This window comes from Myxocyprinus asiaticus, chromosome 46 (assembly GCF_019703515.2).
Source record: "Myxocyprinus asiaticus isolate MX2 ecotype Aquarium Trade chromosome 46, UBuf_Myxa_2, whole genome shotgun sequence".
In the NCBI taxonomy this organism is placed as follows: domain Eukaryota; kingdom Metazoa; phylum Chordata; class Actinopteri; order Cypriniformes; family Catostomidae; genus Myxocyprinus; species Myxocyprinus asiaticus.
The window spans coordinates 23,156,146-23,179,187 of NC_059389.1; the positions used below are offsets into that span (position 1 = coordinate 23,156,146).

The following is a 23,042-nucleotide window of genomic DNA, read 5'->3' on the forward strand; positions in this document are numbered from 1 at the left end:
GCAGTTTTAAGGTGAAATGTCCACTGAGGGGCACTATAAGCGAGTTTAATTTTCTCCCAAAAAGATGAGGTTTTTACGGTTAAGACTCTCTGGAGTTTTAAATGAATAAAACCTACTTCCCTATTCTAGACCTTTAACATAAACTTGACCAATAGTGTAATAAAAAGCAAATGTAAGATAATTAATTTTACATTTTGAAATGAACAAAATCGACATCCCTACCCTAAACATCACTAACCTAAACCCGACACCTAAAACTAACAAATTGTGTCATAAAAGCAAATGTGAGATGAAAAATGCAATAGCTGAAACAGCCATGTCATTTCGAGTCGCTTCTATGACACTTTGGGCTCACTTGTGGACTTAGGTTTGCTCATCTTGAACCTCACTGTTCCGGGATTGAAAGTTGACCATGCAAGTTAGTTACACTTGAGTGACCTTGTATATGTAGTTGTTTATGTAATGCAAGCGTTAAAATATATCGTCTTTCAAATCATGCTGTGGGTATGGGGGAGATGCTGTGGGTATGGGGGCGTGGTCATGTATATGTCTGCGGGAGAGGGAGAGTGGTAAGGCTTGTCACCTGGGCTGTCATTATTACTAGCACCTGTGTCTTGTTATAGTGATGGCGGAGGGAGACCTGAAAAGGCGGAGAGACGCATCAGTTGGCAGAAAGAGACAGCAGAGAGAGTTGGCAGCGTATGTCCGCTACAATCAAAGTGAACTCTCATTGACTTGTTTATGTGTACATTTGGCCACTAAGAGCCCTTTTGTTTATGTTTTATCCGACACTGAAGATGTAATAAAAATACTCACATTGAATGTTCCACTGCCTCCTGACTCCTCCATTTGCCAAGATACTAACATTGTTACACATGCGTTATAGTAAAAGTGTTTTGATATAATAAGATAGTACTGTGTGGGGAACAAAGCAAAAAATAAGTGTTTATGAACTGTTAATCTGCTGTTTTACTAGTGATTTGTCTGAAAGTGAATAAAACTCATTGCTGTTGTACCACCTCTAGTGTTTATCCAGAAAACTGCAGCAATATGTAAAATGAGGCACACAAAAGTGATTTTGCAAAAATGTAGTTATAGTCAGTGACAGCGAAGCTATTAGCTTAACTAAATTTCTCAGGTGGTAGCTTCGCTAGTTTTTAAATCAAGTATCTTTTCAGTAGTAAAGCAATCGTTATTTTTGACAAAAGCTACACTGCTACATCACACATCACAACGGTGTTTACTATCACCAGTGTTAAATCAGAACTAAAGATGTCCGGCTCACAACTGAATTGCTCATCTGAGTCGGTTCTTTCCAATTAATTGGTCACATGCTATAGCAAAGTGGTGAATCATTTGGTATACGCTCTCACTTGCCAACATGCTCACTGAATATTTAAAATAAGGAAACGTCATGGTTACTTGCGTAACCTCCATTCCCTGATGGAGGGAACGAGACGTTGTGTCGATGTAGTGACACTAGGGGTCACTCTTGGGAGCCCGAGACACCTCTGGTCTTTGATAAAAGGCCAATGAAAATTGGTGAGTGGTATTTGCATACTACTCTCCCGGACATACGGGTATAAAAGGAGCTGGCGTGCAACCACTCATTCGGGTTTTATGCTGAGGAGCCGAGACAAGGTCCGGCCATTTCAGCGGGTAGTTCAGCGTTGTGGCAGGAGGGACACAAAATCTTGTTCCCTCCATCAGGGAGCGGAGGTTACGCAAGTAAGCATGATGTTCCCTATCTGTCACTCACTTGACGTTGTGTCGATGTAGTGACACTCGGGGTCCCTATACAAAACACTGCAACTGGCTGAACTGTGTTACGTGAACTGGCGGTGTGTGATGGGCAGACAACTGTGTGCCTCTTAGCCAGCGCACCAGGCCGACACATAACCTCCCCCAACATAGTTATGAGTGTCGAACGGTCCTTTGGGGACAAGTCGACTACCCAAAAGATAGAGACAGGCTAGCCCAGTCGTGGCCTCTTTTCCCCTTCTTTTTTTTCCACTCCCTAAAAAAAGGGCCGACCAGGTCTAGTCGGGGGGTGTCCCTCCCAAGGGGAGGACACCGTGAAGACCACACCTCACCCAGAGAGAGGGGGGGATATTTAAGTGGAAAATATGTCACAGGTCTTGCCAACCATGTGGAGAAGTCTCATGGTAGATCCTACCCAACAGGGGAGGAGTTACTACAAACATGGAGACTGTGGCAGAGGGGGCTCTGTCCAAGGAAGACGCAGTTTGCCAACAGGGAAACGAATTAGCGGAAGATATACATCGCATGGGGTTACCTTACAGGGAACCACCACATGCGGAGCACCTACCCCAGAACAGGGCTCTTAGTTAGCACATGTACTGGGCCGGCAGCGAGTCTCTCCGAAAACTCGACTGCCACAGGGCTCAGAGGAAGTCAGTTTGTGAACACTTCTGGGAATTAATGGCACACATCTTCAGCTCAGAGGAGGTGAAAGGCGCTATGTGCAAGTGATACACCCGGCCGGCTATCCCGGGCTTATCCGCTTGCATTGAGTGCCACTACCCGGGACGAAAGTCAGGAGGGCAGTCTTCAAGGAGAGTGCCTTAAGCTCAGCTGACTGCAAAGGCTCAAAGGGGGCTCTCTGTAGACCCTGAAGAACTACACAGAGGTCCCATGCGGGAATGTGGCGTGGTCTGGAGGGGTCCAGCCTACTTGCTTCCCTAAGGACTTACCGTCCACTGTGTCGTGGTGTGCTGCTATAGCAGCAACATACACCTTCAAGGTGGAAGGGGACAGCCACCCTTCCAACCTCTCCTGCAGGAAGGAACACACCGATCCGACTGCACATCTCTGGGGGTCTTCCTGTCGGGAAGAATACCTCTTAGCGAACAGACGCCACTTAAAGGCATACAGGTGCCTCGTAGAGGGGGCCCTAGCCTGAGTGATCGTGTCTACCACTGCGGGTGGTAGACCACTTAGGTCTTCCGCATCCCGTCAAGGGGCCAGACATGGAGATTCCAGAGATCTGGTCACGGGTGCCAGATGGTGCCCCATCCCTGAGAAAGAAGGTCCTTCCTCAGGGGAATTCGCCGGGGGGGGCTGTCGTGAGGAGCGTGAGGTCCGAGAACCACGTCTGGGTGGGCCAGTAGGATGCTACCAGGACGACCTGCTCCTCCCTGACCTTGCACAGAGTCTGTGCAAGTAGGCTCACTGGGGGAACCGCATATTTGCACAGTCTATGCCAAGAGGTGCCTTGGTCAGGGCGTACCAGAGTCAGCTCAGTAGACATCGACCGTTCGGCTCCGAAGAGAAAATCTGAATGAGTGGTTGCACGTCAGCTCTTTTTATACCCGTATGTCCGGGGGAGTGGCATGCAAATACCACTCGCCAATTTTCATTGGCCTTTTATCAAAGACCAGAGGTGTCTCGGGCTCCCAAGAGTGACCCCTAGTGTCACTATATCGACAAAACTTCGAGTGAGTGACAGATAGGGAAATAAAGATAACAATGGTTGCAGTGGATCTACAGTCAATGGAAACCAAACCTGCAAATGTGTCCTATCGTTTGCCAGTGATGAAGAAAGTCATTATTAACATGTGTACAGCTTGAATGGTGCTGCAGGTAAAGATTTTACCACAAAAAGAGTATCAAAAGACTTAGTAGCCTACACAAAAACGCATCAGAAAGTAGCATGGCATTACCATGTTTTTTAGACAATTACCATTACCTGGGAGCGCCATGTTAATACAATGGTATACAAATAAGGTAGTCATATAAAGAAGTGCCATAGTTGTACCATGGTATTCTTTGAATTACCTTGAAGCACCATGTGCATTCAATTGAATATGAATGTGGTAATCATATATCAAATTACCATGGTAGTACCATGGTATTCTTTGAAATACTTTAAAGCACCATATAAATACAGAATAGTACATATATACGGTAATTGTATCTCAAAGTACCATGGTATTACCATCAGATATCACATTGTTACTGCCCAGATGTGCACACACACACACACACACTAGTGGTCGACCGACATGGGTTTTTTAATGGCCGATGCCGATATCCAGAAAGCAGGGTGGCCGATAGGCCGATTCAATGCCAAAATACGTATTGAATACAGTAAATAACAAAAACATAAAATTGCACAAAATATATATATATATATATATATATATATATATATATATATATATATATAAACTCTTATTTAGCACTTTATTTACTTAATTTCACACAAAACTTTAACTTTGTAAAAATAAAAAAATAATATTGTATTTTAAATAGTAGATAGCAGCTTTTACTTTGAAGTTGCACTCACGCACTCATGCGGATCCAGCACGAGCAGCAATCTCCTGACAGTTTAAACGGACTGGATCGCTTGCTTAAATTGTCACGGACTGACTGTCATGATTCGTGAATCAGAGAAAGTTTTGATCCTGATCCTGAAGTTTTGATTCTGGCTGATATAATACGTGCTTCAGAGGAAGATATTAGATGAGTGCTAGATGAGGAAAAAACACTGGATTTTCGTGAGGTTCATGAATTACATCTGTTTAAACGAGATATCTGCATATTTGCAAACGGTAAATAATATAAGTTTTATTGGTATTTGCCTTTTATCATTAGAAAAGAAAGTTAAAAGTTACAGGGAACTGCTGAGGAGAGGCTGATAGAATACATGCTTAAGAGGTAAATAAATGAGTGCTCCACAGGATGCTGGATCTGCTCACGTTTTGTGAGGTTTGTTTATTACATCTGTATAAATGAGATTTTATCATAAGATAAGACAGTTAAAAGTTACAGGGAACTGTTGAGAAGAGAGAAGGAGAATGAAACAGCCAAGCACTTTGACATTATGAGCTCAAACACGTCTGCGGCTCTGATATGTGGACCGTTTAAATGAGACTGTGTTGCACACCGGTCTATTATTGTAGTAACACAATGGCACAAAATAACAAAACGAACTGTGACTATTCGTTTACATGTCTCAGTCGCTTCACATGCAAGCAGCCGATTTTCGGCGCCCTCAAGAAACAAATATGCCAAACGGGAAAAATGTATCGGCCTCGGCGATATATCAGTCAACCACTAACACACACACAATATAATTGCTTATAATACATACTGAAATACAACAGTAAGACACTGGAATGTGCAAAAGAAATTATGTTCAAATGGATATATGTTTGTAGAGGTAGTAGAATAAATATGAAAAATAAAATGTAAAAATAGTGATTTCTAATTTTAAACACATGGGTTTGTATAGGTAGCATGCATAAATATGAATTTACATGTTTTTTTTATATGCATATTTTATTGCACCATACTGCATACTTGTATACTGTATTGTACTATACTGTACCATGGCTTTGATAAACATTATGCAAATAAGTTTTTTTAGAAGCTTTGTCTATGACAGTTTTCTTTGTGCATCTGGTTGAAAAAAATATGAAGTAGCTTAAATGTAGCAAGCTACTTTTGGTGTGTAGCTTGTAGTGTAACTTTCTACTTCTGAAGTGTAACTTTTAGCTTAGCTTAACTATTTTTTCCTGTTCAGTAGTTGGTAGCTTAGCTTGCTACATTTCTGAGTAGCTTGCCCAACACTGGTTATAGTAAAAAATTTACTATGAGACCAGGTTGTAAAAAACTAGACCCTTGCACTGTGCTCATTCCAAACACAGCTGTTGGTTTGCTGCCCATACAGCTGGAGTTGCACTGACTGCCCCCTGCAGACTGTGAGTCGCAAAAACTTAAAGGTTATACTTCAAGCTTAAATTGCTCCATTGGAAGTAAATTTCCTTTGGTCAGTGGGCATGATTAGCTGTGTTCATTTTTTAACATGTTATTTTTAAATAACTAATCACACTGAATTAACATGTTAAATTCACAGCCTTAGAACTGAAATAAATGTATTGCAATTTATTGCCCTGTAATTTATTAATTTTATAATGTTATGGATTTAATGCAATAATATGATACATTTTTATAAATGTATAATTTATTAATTCACTGATATAAAAAAAATACCTGTGTTGATGGGTTTAGGTTGAATAAAAGAATTGTATCTCTAAGAGCAAACAGATTTGCCTTAATGGTGTCGTATCATACTTTTTTGTTCCCTTAGGTTCAAACTTGTAATGTTTTTGCAAAACAAATTTTATTTTATTTTTTTATGACCACTTTCTAACCTCTCTCTGACCCTTAGAATTCAATGGACCATTATTATTCGAATGGATAAGCAAAGCAGCAGGCGCTACACCATCACTTTCACTATATAGAAAATAAGATGCAATGAAAGTGAATGCCTTACATCTCTTTATATGGTACATGAAAAAGAGAAAGTCATATGGGTTTGAAACAACATTAGGCTGTGTAAATGATGACACAATTTTCAGTTTTAGGTGAACTATCCCAAACTTTAACTATTAGTAGCCAAACATGTGGAATTTACTACATCCTATCATCTCTCTCATTATTGCGTTTAGTATAACAAAAAGTGACCCACAGGACAAACTCATGGTATGCTAACACACTGTACACACCCTACAGCTGCTGGGAATAATATAATTATTATTATTATATTCATAAAAAATAATTATTCTATTAATCATACGATTATAATACAATAATTATCATTACAAAATAATAGTAATTATATTTTATATTGAGTTTTTATATTCAATATTTTATTTTATTATGTTTTATTTCCTATTATAATATAATATAATATAATATAATATAATATAATAATATTGAATGTCTGACAGTGACAGCTGCATTTCTTTTGGCTAATAGCATTGCATATGACATGATCTGGATGAGAGAAGAGAAAGACAGTAGAGGACACAATATGAAATGTAATGCATATGTGTAAGCCAGTTCACATCAGCTGCGAAAATGAAACATAAAGCAAAATAATGCAGTACTGTAAACACGACAGATGACGTTAAATGTATTCATAATGGCTAAGGATGCCGGAGAGGAAACTGAATGATCACACACCCAAACGCAATTTGATCAATGATGCTCGTTACGTTGCCGATATTACACAAATAAGAAGAGTTTCCTTTTATATGGGTCACAATGTCGCATAATATTCCATATTTCACTCACCTCTATGTTGCAGTAGCAACTTCGCCCCTCGAAGACAGACAGAAACGTGGCAGCGATCTAGATATATCCGAACGACTTCATCTCAATTCACGCTGATGATGCGACGTTGAAAAGACTGATCTTTTTGAGTTCGATTTTATTCGGATCACCTTAGCAACCGTCAATCGTTTAGAAAAAACAAACAAACAAACAAACAAACAAACAAACAAAAAAAACAATGGTATGGAACTCTGTGACCCTCGCGTTCGTCCTGAAACAAAGTAACGTTCGCTTCTTATGACGTCTCAATATCTCCCATACTGATATTAGTAAAGACCGCTCGAAACACTGTTTTCCAAACGCAATAGAGCAAGAAGTTTAAAGTTATCCGTGCACGCTTGCATTTTTAGGAAATGGAAGATGATGGAGCAGGAGAGCTAAAATAGCGGTCCAAAGCGTGCCATAACCGCTGCCGTACATCTGTTTATTATGGGAGTCTGGACGGCAGGAAATGCCTTTGGAGCTGATAGGAGGCGCTTAACCAGTATGGAAACGCTGGTGCTGGATTTAACCCTCATGTTGCAATCATAGATCTTGACGTCATAATGAACAAACGAACTTTTAATCTTCTGTTTGGTCTTATTACTTATTACTACAGAAAATTCAAGTAACTGTTAATTGGTGCAACTGTCCTATAGAGTGTTAAACATACACCGATCAGCCACAACATTAAAACCACCTGCCTAATATTGTGTAGATCCCACTCGTGCCGCCAAAACAGCGCCAACCTGCATCTCAGAATAGCATTCTGAGATGATATTCTTCTCACCATAATTGTACAGAGCGGTTATCTGAGTTACTGTAGAGTTTGTCCGTTCAAACCAGTCTGGCAATTCTCTGTTGACCTCTCTCATAAACAAGGCATTTCCGTCCACAGAACTGCCACTCACTGGATGTTTTTTTGTTTCTGGCACCATTCTGAGTAAATTCTAGAGATTATTGTGTGTGAAAATCCTAGGAGATCAGCAGTTACAGAAATACTCAAACCAGCCCGTCTGGCACCAACAATCATGCCACGGTCCAAATCACTGAGATCACATTTTCACCATTCTGATGGTTGATATGAACATTAACTGAAGCTCCTGACCTGTATCTGCATGATTTTATGCACTGCACTGCTGCCACACGATTGGCTGATTAGATAATCGCATGGATGATTGTTGGTTCCAGATGGGCTGGTTTGAGTATTTCTGTAACTGCTGATCTCCTGGGATTTTCACACACAGGTCTCTAGAATTTACTCAGAATGGTGCCAAAAACAAAAAACATCCAGTGAGTGGCAGTTCTGTGGACGGAAATGCCTTGTTGATGAGAGAGGTCAACAGAGAATGGCCAGACTGGTTCGATCTGACAAAGTCTACGGTAACTCAGATAACCGCTCTGTACAATGGTGGTGAGAAGAACATCATCTCAGAATGCTATTCTGAGATGCAGGTTGGCGCTGTTTTGGCAGCTCAAGGTTGGACTTACACAATATAAGCAGGTGGTTTTAATGTTGTGGCTGATCAGTGTATGTTTAACACTCTATAGGACAGTTGCACCAATTAACAGTTACTTGAATTTTTTTGGTTTTAATGTTGTGGCTGAGTACTGCTCTCAGTGCTGCTCTTACTTAAAATGTATACAAACATAAACTATCATGACATTAACAAAACTCAGTAAGGGTAAAAAAATTTAAATAAATAGGGGTATGAAAATTACATTAAATATTATTTAATTTTGTTGTACAAAACTAAACAATAAGGATGGGATTTATTACTCAGTGAGAGTTCAATTCATGTTATCCAACATTAAAAACAAATTCTTCTAGTTTTAAAGAAAAAGTAATTTTCTCCATTACAAAATTTAGTTTCATGAATAAATTAAAATTTTAAAAATAATTAATATATTATTACAACCATTTCCTTCAATATGCATCCAAAATCATTCTGAAAATTTATATATATATATATATATATATATATATATATATATATATATATATATATATATATATATATTTAAAATCCCTTTTTAATAGCTCAAACAACATTCTTAATAATGAAGAATCAGGTTGATTGTATATGACTTTTCCTAATTTAATGATCATAAACTGATATAACTATAAACAATATGAATGATAAAAATATGAATGTTACATTCCTTCTCAGAGGGTCTAAGAGATGGCAGATATAAAGCATCAATTTTCACATACTAATATATTATAAGAACCCAGAGTCATCATTACATTACCACAAAAACAACCTGGAAATGCATAGTTCATATTTACATTTTATTGCATTTTATTGCATTTTATTGCATTTTATTTTTTTATTTTTTTGGATATGTACTGTCATCATCTGACAAAAAAACACTCAAGGGGAATGGAGACATGCCCTTTATATAACTATCTGTCTGTCTCTCAGTCAGTCAGTCAGTCTGTCCGTCTATATATATTATAAGTATTACATGTATTACAAAAATATGTACAGGCCAGTTGTTACCATTGAGCTTGGAGTGCCCTCTAGTGGCAAGGTGATAAAAAAGAAAAATGTTCACTTTTTTTCTGTCCTACATTTTTATAAAATATATACATGAAAAGCACATTGTTCAAGGTCCAACTAATCCATTTCATATTATGGATCATCATAACCAGAAAAATAAAAGGATTTCTCTTAGTGGGCTTTTGACTCAAAACTTATTGTTACTGGATACAGTACCTTTGACAACTTGCCCCAATTTTCTATATTTACATGTCCCTGTGAGTCCCACTGTTTTGCTCAGGCATGCAGAAACAAATTTAAGGCCTTATGGGGTTTTCCCCTATGCAAGTAGCAGACACAAGATTAGTATTTTTGTGTCTTAAGGAACTTGTCTATATGTATTTACAGTCATGATACATATTTACTCTAATAGATAGGTATTCAGCATACATCAGTCTTTACAAACAGTGAATACAATGTATGTTGATAAAAAAGAGGCGTGTAAAGGCTTTCTAAGTGTAAATAGCTGGCCTACTATAAAGAGGTCTATTGTCCATAAACGTAATAATGTTCAAACAAATAACACATGCTGTGTCACAAATCTCATTTGGGTGGCTGTAACTAAAATACTACTACTACTACTATTATTACTACTATTACTACTAATAATACAAATAAAAAAAAAAAATCAAGAAGGACTTGAATATTTCATCATCATAAGAATTTTATCCTATCTTATGGCACAATTAAAAATTTAAATGTAGAAGAGTGTAACGATGGCTGCTGGTGCTGGAAATGATAAAGATGATGACGATGAAGTGAAGAACCCAAGTGCAATTTAATCCAAACGTGAAATCCAAAACAGTAAATCCAAACGTAAATAAAACATAAACATGAACTTGACTTGACTATGACATAAACTTGACTTGACTTAACATGGCACGACTAGACTATAAACCAACATTACATCAACAAAATACACATGACAAGGAGTTTAATATGTAATGTGAATAAAAAATAAAAGGGTCAGGGTTCAGTAAAATTTGGAATTTAAATATTAAGGTTACAATTACTTATACATACTTTATTAATATGAAAATGTTACTAATCAAAAGTTGTTGAGTATTGTAAAAAAAATAATTACATGCTTATGTGAGAAAAATTTTGTCTGTAAGATGTGTATTTTATTATTTGAAATGAGAAATATGAAATAAGTTCTAATCTTAAATTTCTTTTAATGCCTTAAGGTGCACATCTTATCACGTGGCTTGTTGAGCTGCAGAGACATAGCGCATGTGAAGGCTTCGCTCTATTCTCTGTGGCATCCACGCACAACTCACCACACACACCACAGAGAGTAAGAACCACATTATAGCAACCACGAGGAGGTTACCCCATGTTACTCTACCCTCCCTAGCAACCGGGTCAATTTGGTTGCTTAGGAGACCTGGCTGGAGTCACTCAGCATGCCCTGGATTTGAACTCGCAACTCCAGGGGTGGTAGTCGGCATCTTTACTCGCTGAGCTATCTAGGCCCCTAGTCAAGCTACTCTTTTAAAAAAGTAGTTTCAAAAATAGCTACATTGAAAAAAGTCCTGGTTACTTTAGTAACCTCTGTTCCCTGATGGAGGGAACGAGATGTTGTGTCGATGTAGTGACACTAGGGGTCACACTTGGGAGCCCCAAACACCTCTGCTTTTTGAAAAACGCCTATGGGAATTGGCGAGTGGAATTTGCATGCCACTCCCCCAGATATACGGGTATAAAAGGAGCTGGTATGCAACCACTCATTCAGGTTTTGTGCTGAGGAACCGAGACAAGGTCCCAGCCATTTCAGCGGGTAGTTCAGTGTTGTGGCAAGAGGGACACAATGTCTCGTTCCCTGCATCAGGGAACAGAGGTTACGAAAGTAACCTGGACATTCCCTATCTGTCACTCACTCGACGTCGTGTCAATGTAGTGACACTAGGGGTCCCTATACAAAACGCCACAACTAGCTGAACTGTGTTACGTTGACTGGTGGTGCGAGATGGGCAGACCACTGTGTGCCTCGTAGCCAGCGCACCAGGCCATCACGTAACCTCCCCCAACGCTCTTATGAGCGTCGAACGGTCCTTCGGGAACAAGTCGACTGCTCAACAAATAGGGACAGGCTAGACCAGCTGTGGTCTCTTTTCCTCTTTTTTCTTCCCAAAAAGAGTGAAATTTGTTAACAGACTGGGGGCCATAAATGTCTACGTAGGGGGGGTGTCACTCCCAAGGGGACGACACTGCAGAGACAACACCCCGCCCAGAGAAGTGGGGGGTATTTTGAGTGGAAATACATCACATGGTCTTACCGAGTCTTGTCGGAAGTATGTCATATGGAGAAGTAGCATGGTAGGTCCTACCTGAGGGGGGAGGAGTTTCTACAAACATGATGACTGGGGGCAGAGGGGCCTCTGCTGCCCAAGGCAGTTTACCGACAGGGAAATGATTTAGCGGAAGATATCACATGGGGTCACCTACGGGGAACCAGCACATGTGGAGCACCTACACCAGTACAGGGCCTAATCAGCACGTTTCTCCGCAAACTCGTCTGCAAAAGGGCTAAGGAGGAAAGTCATCCAGGGATCACAGCTTGTGAACATGACTGGGAGTCAGAAGCGCACGTCTTCACTTCAAGGGAGGGGAAAGGTGCTATGCGCAAGTGGTACACCCGGTCAGCTGTCCCGGAACTTACCTGCTCGTACCTGACAATGCACGGGACAAAAGCACCTCAACCCGGAGATTGTAGAACCTCGCAAAAATGTTGGGTGTTGCCCAGCCCACTGCTCTGCAGATGTCTGCCAAAGAGGTCAGGGCCCAGTAGGACGCTACACTCCTAGTAGAGTGGGTTCGCAACCCCATGGGGCACGGCACATCCTGAGCATGATATACCATCACGATGGCATCAACGACCCAGTGGGCAATCCTCTGTTTGGAGACAGCACTTCCTTTCCACTGTCCACCAAAGCAGACAAAGAGCTGCTCGGAGCTTCTAAAGCTCTGCGTGTGATCCAAATAGATGCGTAAAGCACGCACCGGACACAGCAAAGCCAAGGCTGGGTCTGCCTCCTCCTGGGGCAGCGCTTGCAGGTTCACCACCTGATCCCTAAAAGGGGTCGTTGGAACCTTGGGCACATAGCCCGGTCGGGGTTTAAGGATCACGTGAGAGTAACCCGGACCAAATTCCAGGCACGATTCACTGACAGAGAACGCCTGCAGGTCCCTTACCCTCTTGATGGAAGTGAGCGCAGTCAGGAGGGCAGTCTTCAAAGAGAGTGCCTTAAGCTCAACTTGACTTCAGGGGCTCAAAGGTAGCTCCCCGTAGACCCCAAAGGACTACAGAGAGGTCCCACGAGGGGATGAGCATGGTCTGGAGGGATTCAACATCCTAGCGCCTCTCAGGAACCAGATGATCAAGTCGTGCTTCCCCAAATACTTACCATCCACTGCATCATGATGTGCCGAACCTTGACCTTGCACAGGGTCTGTGCAAGTATGCTCACTGGGAGAAATGCATATTTGCGTAATCCCGGGGGCCAGCTGTGTGCCAGTGCGTCTCTACCAAGGGGTGCCTCGGTCAGGGCGTACCAAAGCGGGCAGTGGGAGGATTCCCGGGAAGCAAACAGGTCTACTTGTGCTCGACCAAATCGACTCCAAATCAGCTGGACCACCTGGGGGTGGAGTCTCCACTCTCCCCTGAGCGTAGCCTGTCATGATCCGCCACGGTGTTGAGGTCGCCCGGGATGTGAGTGGCTCGCAGCGACTGCTCTAGGGGAACCCCTGCCCGTAGAAATGCAAGGTCAGTCCAAGGGCTGAAGAGGCGGTGACAGATCGGCGTGACGACCACGCAATGTGTCCCATGGCGCCATGCCCATCTCGGGACTCAAGTCTGAAGCCATTGCTGAAGCGGTCTCATATGCATCAACCCGAGCGGTGTGGCCACCACTGAGGATGCCATATACCCCAGGAGCCTCTGAAAAAGTTTCAGTGGAACCGCTGTCTTCTGTCTGAACGCCTTCAGACAGTTCAGCACCGACTGTGCGTGCTCGTTCGTGAGGCGCGCCGTCATCGAGACTGAGTCCAACTCCAAGCCGAGAAAGGGGATGCTCTGAACCAGGGAGAGCTTGCTCTTTTCCCAGTTGACCCGAAGACCCAGTCGGCTGAGATGCGTGAGCACCAGGTCCCTGTGTGGAAACAACACATTAAGAATGCGGACACCCACTTCCCTGGCAAGGGCTGCCTCTGCGACCTTCGTGAAGACGCAAGGGGACAAGGACAGGCCGAAGGGGAGGACCTTGTACTGGTACACCCGGACCTCGAAAGCAAACCACAGGAAGGGTCTGTGTCGAGGTAAGACCAAGACGTGGAAGTACGCATCCTTCAAGTCTACCGCCGCGAACCAATCTTGATGCTGAAAGCTCGCTAAAATGCGTTTTTGCGTCAGCATTTTGAACGGGAGTCTGTGCAAGGCCCGGTTCCGTACTCGCAGGTCCAAGATTGGCCGCAACCCACCGCCTTTCTTCGGGACGATGAAGTAGGGGCTGTAAAACCCCTTCTTCATTTCGGCCAGAGGGACAGGCTCTATCTCACCCTTCCGTAGAAGAGTAGCGATCTCCGCACGCAAGGTAGCGGCATTCTTGCCCTTCACCGAGGTGAAGTGGACGCAGCTGAACCTGGGCGGGTGACTGGTGAACTGAATCGCGTAACCGAGTCGGACATTCTGGGTCAGCCATCGCGACGGGTTGGAAAGCGCGAGCCACGTGTCCAAACTCTGGGTGAGGGGGACCAAGGGGACAATCACGTCAGACGTACCGGTGGGTGGAGCCCCATGGCGGGGTGGAGCCTGAGGCACCACGTTCAGGGGGCTCAAACCCTGCCATTCTAATGGCCCGACAAGTTCTATGCCAACTTTGTCAAAGGGAACCTTGATCAACGAAAGAGGGCGCAATGGCACTTTTGGAGTGGCTGGCGGATTCATCAGCTGACATTCGCAGCATGTCGCACACCACCGGCTAACATCCCCGCAAATGCCTGGCCAATAGAAACGGACCATGAGATGGTTTAGTGTTTTCCCCTGTCCCAAATGACCCACCATCGGACTATGATGAGCCACCTGGAACAACATTTCCCGACGGCTCCTTGGTACTAACAACTGGGTTGTATCCTCTTTTGTCTGAGCATCCTGCGTCACTCGATACAACTGATCATTTATAATTGAGAAATATGAATATGTAAGCGGCTGAGGGCACTGACCATCAATTACTTTCACTTGGCCAAACACGTGCTTAAGAGTCTCGTCTGTGTCTGCTCCAGAGGGAAATCCCAAGCGGGAATTCCCCTAAGGGCTGGGGAAGCTGAGGCTTCCCCCTCCCTTAAATCATCCTGATGTGGAGCTGACGTAGATGGCCCCGGCTCCACCTCCTCCATCGGAGCATTGCACACCCCACACTGTCCCACTGTATTATAGGACCCATCCACACACAACCCTTTTAACAATTCGGGAAAAACCGGCCAATTAATACCCAAAATTAGAGGATGGGTGAGGCAGGAACTAACCACGGCCTCAATGTTATGCTTTTGACCCCAAAATAGAATAGCGATGGTCACTGCAGGATAATCATAAATATCCCCGTGCATACACCTCACCTTCACCCAATTATTTGAATCCAATGCCCCATTTTGAACCATGCATTGATGAATAGAGGTCTGGTTACAACCTGAATCCACCAAGGCTTGGTATGTACCCCATTAATACTCACGTTTATTTGGTACGTCCCGGATCCCTGCAACTCCAACAGGCCGGCCCAAACCTCATGCCCACACCAGTGGTGGCAGCTTCTCCCATCTCAGAGGAAGAATGGGTAGAGCCGGGGGAGAGAGAGATAGGAGTGTTAGCACATCGTTTCCGGGGGAGGGGAGGGGGAGGGACAACAGGGAGAGAGAGAGGCTCGCCAGCCCACGGGTATGCTGCTAAATGGTCTTCTGCCAACTGCACTGCTTCATCCAGTGATGCCGGTGGGTGGCACTGGATCCACTCCTCAGTTCTTTTTGGTAGATTGGCGATGAATTATTCCAGTGCCATGAGATTGATGACTCAGAGAGAAATCAGGGGAATGCAGAAGCATTCCCACCCACCACCGGCAGGCTTCACGGAGCTGTTGAACGAAGGCAAACAGGCAGCCGACTTTGCTCAGAGTCAGGGTTCGGAACCGCCAGCAATGCTCTTTGGGACTGCGGTCGACCCACTGCAGGATGGCTTTCTTAAGCTCAGGGTACTGCAGGAGGTTGTCGACTGGGAGTTATTGGGCTGCGAGTTGGGCCAGCAGTTGTAGGAAGTGGACTGCCCATTGTGCCCACGGCCATTCCACGGCAGTTTTAACAGTTCGTGAGATGGATAGCCTGAGGGTAAAAACTGTTTCTGTGCCTGACGGTTCTGGTGCTCAGTGCTCTGTAGTGCCGACCAGAAGGCAACAGTTCAAAAAGGTAGTGGGCTGGGTGAGTGGGGTCCAGAGTGATTTTTCCAGCCTTTTTCCTCAATCTGGAAGTGTACAGTTCTTGAAGGGAGGGCAGGGGGCAACCAATAATCCTCTCAGCAGTCCGAACTGTTCTTTGTAGTCCACTGATATCCAATTTCATAGCTGTGCCAAACCAGACAGTTACTGAAGTGCAGAGGACAGACTCAGTGACTGCTGAGTAGAACTGTATCAGCAGCGCCTGTGGCAGGTTGAACTTCCTCAACTGGCAAAGGAAGTACAACCTCTGCTGGGCCTTTTTTACAATGGAGTCAGTGTGGGTCTCCTACTTCAGGTCCTGTGAGATGGTAGTGCCCAGGAACCTGAATGACTCCACTGCTGCCACAGTGTGGTTTAGAATGGTGAGGGGAGTCAATGTTGGGGTGTTCCTCCTAAAGTCCACAATCATCTCCACCATTTTGAGCATGTTCAGCTCCAGGTTGTTTTGACTACACCAGTGAGCCAGCCGTTCAACCTCCCTTCTGTATACAGACTCATCGTCATCTTGGATGAGGATGAGTGGGGAGAGCACACATCCCTGTGGGGCACCAGTGCTGATTGTACAAGTGATTGAAGTGAATTTCCCCTGTCTCACTAGCTGCTGCCTGTCCGTGAGAAAGCTGGTGATCCACTGACAGATAGGTGTGGGAACAGAGAGTTGGTGTAATTCAGTCTGGAGAATAGTTGGGATGATGGTGTTGAAAGCCAAACTGAAGTCCACAAAAAGGATCCTTGCATATGTCCCTGGTCTGTCCAGATGTTGCAGGATATGATGCATGTTGACTGCATCATCCACAGACCCGTTTGCTCATCGTTAGCTGAAAACTAGTTTTTCAGCTTATCAGAATAGCTTCTTTTAGCCACTCTGATTTCCTTATTCAGTGTGTTCCTTGCCTGATTGTGCAAGACTATATCCCCACCCCTGTAAGCATCCTCTTTCTGCAGTAAACCACGGTTTGTCATTGTACACTACCATTCAAAAGTTTAGGGTCACTTACTCATTCTTTATTTTATTTTTTCACATTTTAGAAAAATAGTAAAGTCATCACAACTAAGGAATACTAGAAATGGAAATATGGGAATTATATTGTGATCATGATCATGATTGATAAATCAAAACTATGTTATATTTTAGCATCTTCAAAGTGGCCACACTTTGCCTAGATTTTGCAGAAATGTACTCTTGGCATTTTCTCAACCAACTTCTTGAGGTATCACCCTGGGATGCTTTTTAAACAGTACTGAAGGAGTTCCCATCTATATGCTGGGCACTTAGTGGCTGCTTTTCTTAATTATTCAGTCCAAGTCAAAACTTTTTTTTTTAAATAAAATTTTAGTTTTGTAATTAAATAAATTAATATGTTGACACAATTATACTTTTGTCTACAAAACTAATTTCAAACATTTAAGCATTCAGATCAAAAGATTTTTAAGATCATGAGAAACATTTCAGGCAAGTGACCCCAAACTTTTGAATGGTAGTGTATGTTAAATAAGTCCTAGTAGGAATGTACATATCCTAATGGAAACTGATATATGATGTCAAGGTATCTGTGAGCTCATCCAGATTGGTGTCTGCAGCCTCAAAAACACTCCAATCAGTGCAGTCAAAACAGGCTTGTAGTTCCAGCTCTGCTTCATTGGTCCATCTCTTTACAGTCCTTACTACAGGTTTAGCTGATTTTAGTTTCTGCCTGTAGGTTGGAAGAAGATGAACCAGACAGTGATCAGAGAGTCCCAAAGCTACTCTAGGGACAGAACGATATGCATCTTTTATTGTTGTGTAGCAATGATCTAGTATATTTCTGTCTCTGGTTGGGCATATAATGTGCTGTTTGTACACTACCATTCAAAAGTTTGGGGTCACTTGCCTGAAATGTTTCTAATGATCTTAAAAATCCTTTGATCTGAAGGCGTATGCTGAAATTTTTGAAATTAGTTTTGTAGACAAAAATATAATTGTGCCAACATGTTAATTTTTTTAATTACAAAACTAAAATTTTATTTAAAAAAAAAAGTTTTTGAAATGGATGACTTGGACTGAATAATTAAGAAATGCAGCCACTAAGTGCCCAGCATATAGATGGGAACTCCTTCAATACTGTTTAAAAAGCATCCCAGTGTGATACCTCAAGAAGTTTGTTGAGAAAATGCCAAGAGTACATTTCTGCAAAATCTAGGTAAAGTGTGGCCACTTTGAAGATGCTAAAATATAACATAGTTTTGATTTATTTTGGATTTTTTTAGTCACAACATAATTCCTATATTTCCATTTCTATTATTCCATAGTTGTGATGTCTTTACTATTATTCTAAAATGTGAAAAAATAAATTAAATAAAGAATGAGTAAGTGACCCTAAACTTTTGAACGGCAGTGTATTTGGGCAGCTCACGTGTGAGGTTTGCTTTGTTAAAATCCCCAAGAATAACGACTGGGTCTGGGTATTGTTGTTCCATGTCTGTGATTTGATCAGCCAGCTGTTGCAGCGCTACGTTCATGCACGCATGTGGCAGGATATAAACATTCACCAGAATAAACGAGGAAAACTCCCGCGGCAAGTAGAAAGGCTTACAGTTAATAAAGAGCGCTTCCATATTAGGGCAGCACATCTTCTTTAATGTTGTTACATTTGTACACCAACTTTCACTGATGTAAAAGCATGTTCCACCACCTCTCGTTTTCCCCATTAAATCCACGATGCGATCTGCTCTGAACAGCTGAAAGCCCAACAGATATAATGCGCTGTCCAGAATGGCTTCACTCAGCCAGGTTTCTGTGAAGCACAAGGCAGCAGAGGTTGAAAAATCCTTGTTTGTACAGGTGAGGAGATGTTGTTCGTCCGTTTTGTTAGGAAGAGAGCGGAGATTAGCTAGATGAATACTCGGCAGCACTGTTCAAAAGCCGCACTGACGAAGCCTGACCAGCGCACCAGCTCATCTGCATCTCTTAAACAACACAGCTGCGCCTCCGACTAAAATGTCCAGCAAAGTGTCCAAATAGTCAAAAACCAGGAAAAGATTGTTTGGTATGTGCTGCAGAATGTTTAGCAGTTCGTCCCTGGTAAAACTGATTGGAAAAAGACTGCTAAGCACAGGACAAACAAACAAAAACAACAAAAGAATTGGAGCACTCCACACCATGGCTGCCATCCACGGCGCCATCTTAGAATATCAGTTGTTGACTCTACATTTGGAGGAGTCATTGATGACAAGGCTGTTGAACTATCAGGTATCCTGACATGAACAGGAGGCAATGAGCTGTCTCTCTCCTGAAGTAGTGGGGGTGGCCTCACAAGCTTAGGTACAGAAGGGTCACTAAAGACACAAGGCCAAGAGCCTGAGAGTACTGAGAGAGGTGGGTATCCACTTGTAGACGTAGGGGGCATTTGAACTCTTTGTGAAGCAAATTCTGATGGCACAGTGAGCGATAGGATTTTAGGTGGTGATAGTGAATCAATTTAGGCCTATCCCTGGGATCAAGCTGATCTTTAATTTCATAGATCACACCAATGTCACATGTTGGTGATCCCGACCTCCTCACAACTTTGTATGGACCAGCCCATTTTGGAGAATGTTTGTGTCTCGACAATGCTGGAAGATTAACTCATACAAGCTCATTAGGTTGATAAGCTGTGTGTCTCATGTGGCCATATAATACTGCTTTTGCTGTACCCCAGCTGCTTTGATATTGTCTTCAGCAAAGGTAAAAGCAGAATTAAACATCTGAGCATAGGATGTGTATACTTATTAGGGGTTCCAGGCATAGCCTTGGAAAGTGCTGGAGTCTCACTGAGGAGAAAATCTGCAGGTAGGAGGGCTTCTCTACCATGGGATAAGAAGAAAAGTAAATGTTTAGTTGAAGAGTAAACACTCATATTGTATGCAAATGTAATTTTCCTTAGGTGATCACCCCAACTTTGGTATACACAAACTTTGCAAGTTGGTATTTGATTGATCTGTTGGCACATTTTTATCATGCCATCAGACATGACATGATATGGCAAAGTTCGTGTTTTGTAAATCCCAAGCAGGGAGCACATTCCCTTTACTAAATCAGAGTCAAATGGATGACCTTGGTCTGTGTTCAGACTTTTAGGCACATCATGATGGCTTATGCAGTCCTCATGCAAACATTTTGCCACTGTTGTTGCTCAAGGTCAGTGCATACAGATTCAGATACTTTGTTAAATAGTCCATTACAACAAGAATTAATCGATTACTAGCACATCTTTTGAGAAAGTAGCTGCTGATCTAACTGAGTTGCCTATAACTAAGTATGCATTGGGGCCTGTTGGTGTGGTGTTTGTGGCCTCCTTGACTCACAAGCCTGACACTGCAGACACCACTGTGTATATGGGGACATGTGGGGCCAGTAACATCTCACTAAGGGACACTGTAATGTCTTTTCTGCACTGAAATGTCCAGTCGGGGTATGTCCATGTGAAGTCTCAAACACTTTAAGCTGAGGAGCAGTTGGGACTACAACTTGAAGAATGAGATCACCTGGTGGAGGTCTAATTCTATGACAAAGGACAAACTCAACAAAGATATACCTAGGGAACTCTTTCCAGAAATGCCTAAGCAAACTTGATTTTCCTTTGAGCCTAGCATATAGGCGTCTACTCTTTGCTAACACCCATTCAATCACAGTGATCAATAAAGGGTCGACTCTTTGTGCTTGGACAATATCTCCATAATCCATACTCAGGTCGTAAACATTGAAGAAAACAGAGGTAAGTGTGTTTGACTCCTCATTCACAATGGAATTTGCAGTAGATTAAACTGGTAGTGTTGCAGTGCAACTGTCAGCAGGTGGTTGTGCTGAAGTAGGACGTGGTTCAACTACATCAGTCTGTGCAAGCTGAAACAAAATGACAAGACATTGATGTGTTTGTGATCATGTCTGTATTCATTTGTCCAGTTATACATGTTAATCTCCAGAGCCCACCTTGCTCTGAAACCTGTTGGATCTCCATCCAAAGTTATTAGTCTTAGATTAATCAGGGGCTTATGATCTGTGATGATTCAGAAAGAGTGGCCTTTGAGATACTGATGGAAGTGGAGAATGGACCACAACTCCCTATCATAGATTGGCCATCCTTTCTCAGTAGGTGTCAGAATATGACTGCCATAAGCAATAACATTTTCTTTGTCATCATCAGTGTAAAGGAGGAGGCGAGAAGCAGCTTTCCTTGTTTAGGTAAGGGTTTATTTTTCCTCTTCGCAGCACAATTTACAGTCTCTCTTTAAACACTAAGTTAAACCAGTATCTCACACCGCTTCACAAAATAAACTCTCATTAAAAATCTTTGCTCTGGTTCGGCTCTGTCTTGACCAGTCTCTTTCTCTCTCTCTCCCTCTTCTACTTGCGGTGTGTCTATTTATGCCACTCTCCCCGTGCTCACTGAAATTAGAGACAGGTGTTAGACATAATTTCGCTCCGGAGAGATGCTTGACCACGCCCCTGCTGCCACAATCAGTCATTTGTGACAAAAAACATCTGATAGTGGTTTTTGATGCATCAGTAAAGAGCAAAAACTCCTTAGAAAGATATGGATATGAAAGGATTGGAGCATTGTTAAGTGTATGACAAAGAGACTCAAAAGCGTTCTGCTCTACATCAGTCCAAACTAACAACTTTCCTTTTTGAGTTAGAGCATGCAGTGGCTGTGATATCTGTGGAAACTGGCAGATGAAGTGTCTGTAATATGAACACAAACCTAAGAAGGATCAGTGGGATTTTCAGGAGTAGGCCAATCTTTAACCTTGTGAATGTTTTTCCTGTCAGGCTGTAGACCAGCTGAGGATACTATGTGTCCCAAAAATGTCACCTGTTGTTGGTGAAAAGAACATTTAGAAGATTTTAACATCAAATTTGTCATGAAAAGCACATTTTCTAAAGCAACCACATAATTTCAGTTTGCTTCTATCATACCTTCGAGTCACGTGTCAGCTTGCGTACTAGACTGGACATGAACCACAGCTGTGTCTGAAACCATGTACTGTTACAGTATGTACTGTATTTGATGAAGGACGCGTTATCTGCCGGTAAAACTGTACGTTCAGTGTGAACGGCCCCTAACTAGTCTATTCGCACATAAGTGAGTAAGTGAGAACGTGTGCACGAAACAAGTTCGGTAAGCCTATTTATTTTTTCATTCATACAAACCTGACCTGAACCTGAGGTCCAACTTGAAAAACTGACCCGAACCTGGCCCAAAATGCATCGGGTTCTCAGGTCCCATCGGGCCCGGGTCGGGTTGCAGACCTCTACAGTCAACACAAGTCATGCCAGCTTCTAGCAAGATTAAAATGAATAAAAGCAAATTCAGAGCTGAAAACTGTACCTGTTTACTTGCGAAGAAATTCGAAAAAATTAACCTATATAAACATGATGTACAGCTTTGTTCAGCAGTCTCACATATAGTCTATAAACAAATCATAATTTGCAGCACAAACACGGGAATTTTTGCTGTTGCATCTGAAGTTTGATGGGCTGAACCAGTAGCGGATTTAGGCATGGGCGACGTCTTGCGGGAGGCGGCACGAGGCACCCACACAGACCCCTCCCCCGGTCAACAACTTTGGGGGTGTGGTGAAGCGGTTTTCGCCCAAGGCACCATACAACCACCCACCCCCTCAACAACTTTGGGGGTGAGTTGAAGCGGGTTTCGCCCAGGGCACCATACAAGCTGGAACCGCCACTGGGCTGAACGATAAATCTTTTCCTAAAAATGAATGCTCTTTCAATGATACCAAACATGGCACAAACCAGAAGCGAGCACAAATGATGGAGACAGGTGAGAGTGATTGACATGGGGTTTAGCTTGTATGATTTCATGGCTCCCAAAAGCTATCTTGTTAAATACAAAGAAAAGAAAACATTTACACATTTGGC

At 42.7% G+C, this 23,042-nt stretch overlaps 1 protein-coding gene across 2 annotated transcripts in view; it reads right to left on the reverse strand.

Moving 5' to 3' along the window:
• LOC127436187 (oxysterol-binding protein-related protein 5-like) overlaps window positions 1–7,568 on the reverse strand; it is an 83,434-nt gene extending 75,866 nt beyond the window's left edge. For both annotated transcript variants that reach the window (XR_007896347.1, XM_051690188.1), the window contains exon 1: window positions 7,105–7,568. The gene's annotated coding sequence lies outside the window, so the exon portion shown is untranslated. The remainder of the gene's footprint in view (window positions 1–7,104) is intronic.
• Between the last annotated feature and the right edge of the window lie 15,474 nt (window positions 7,569–23,042).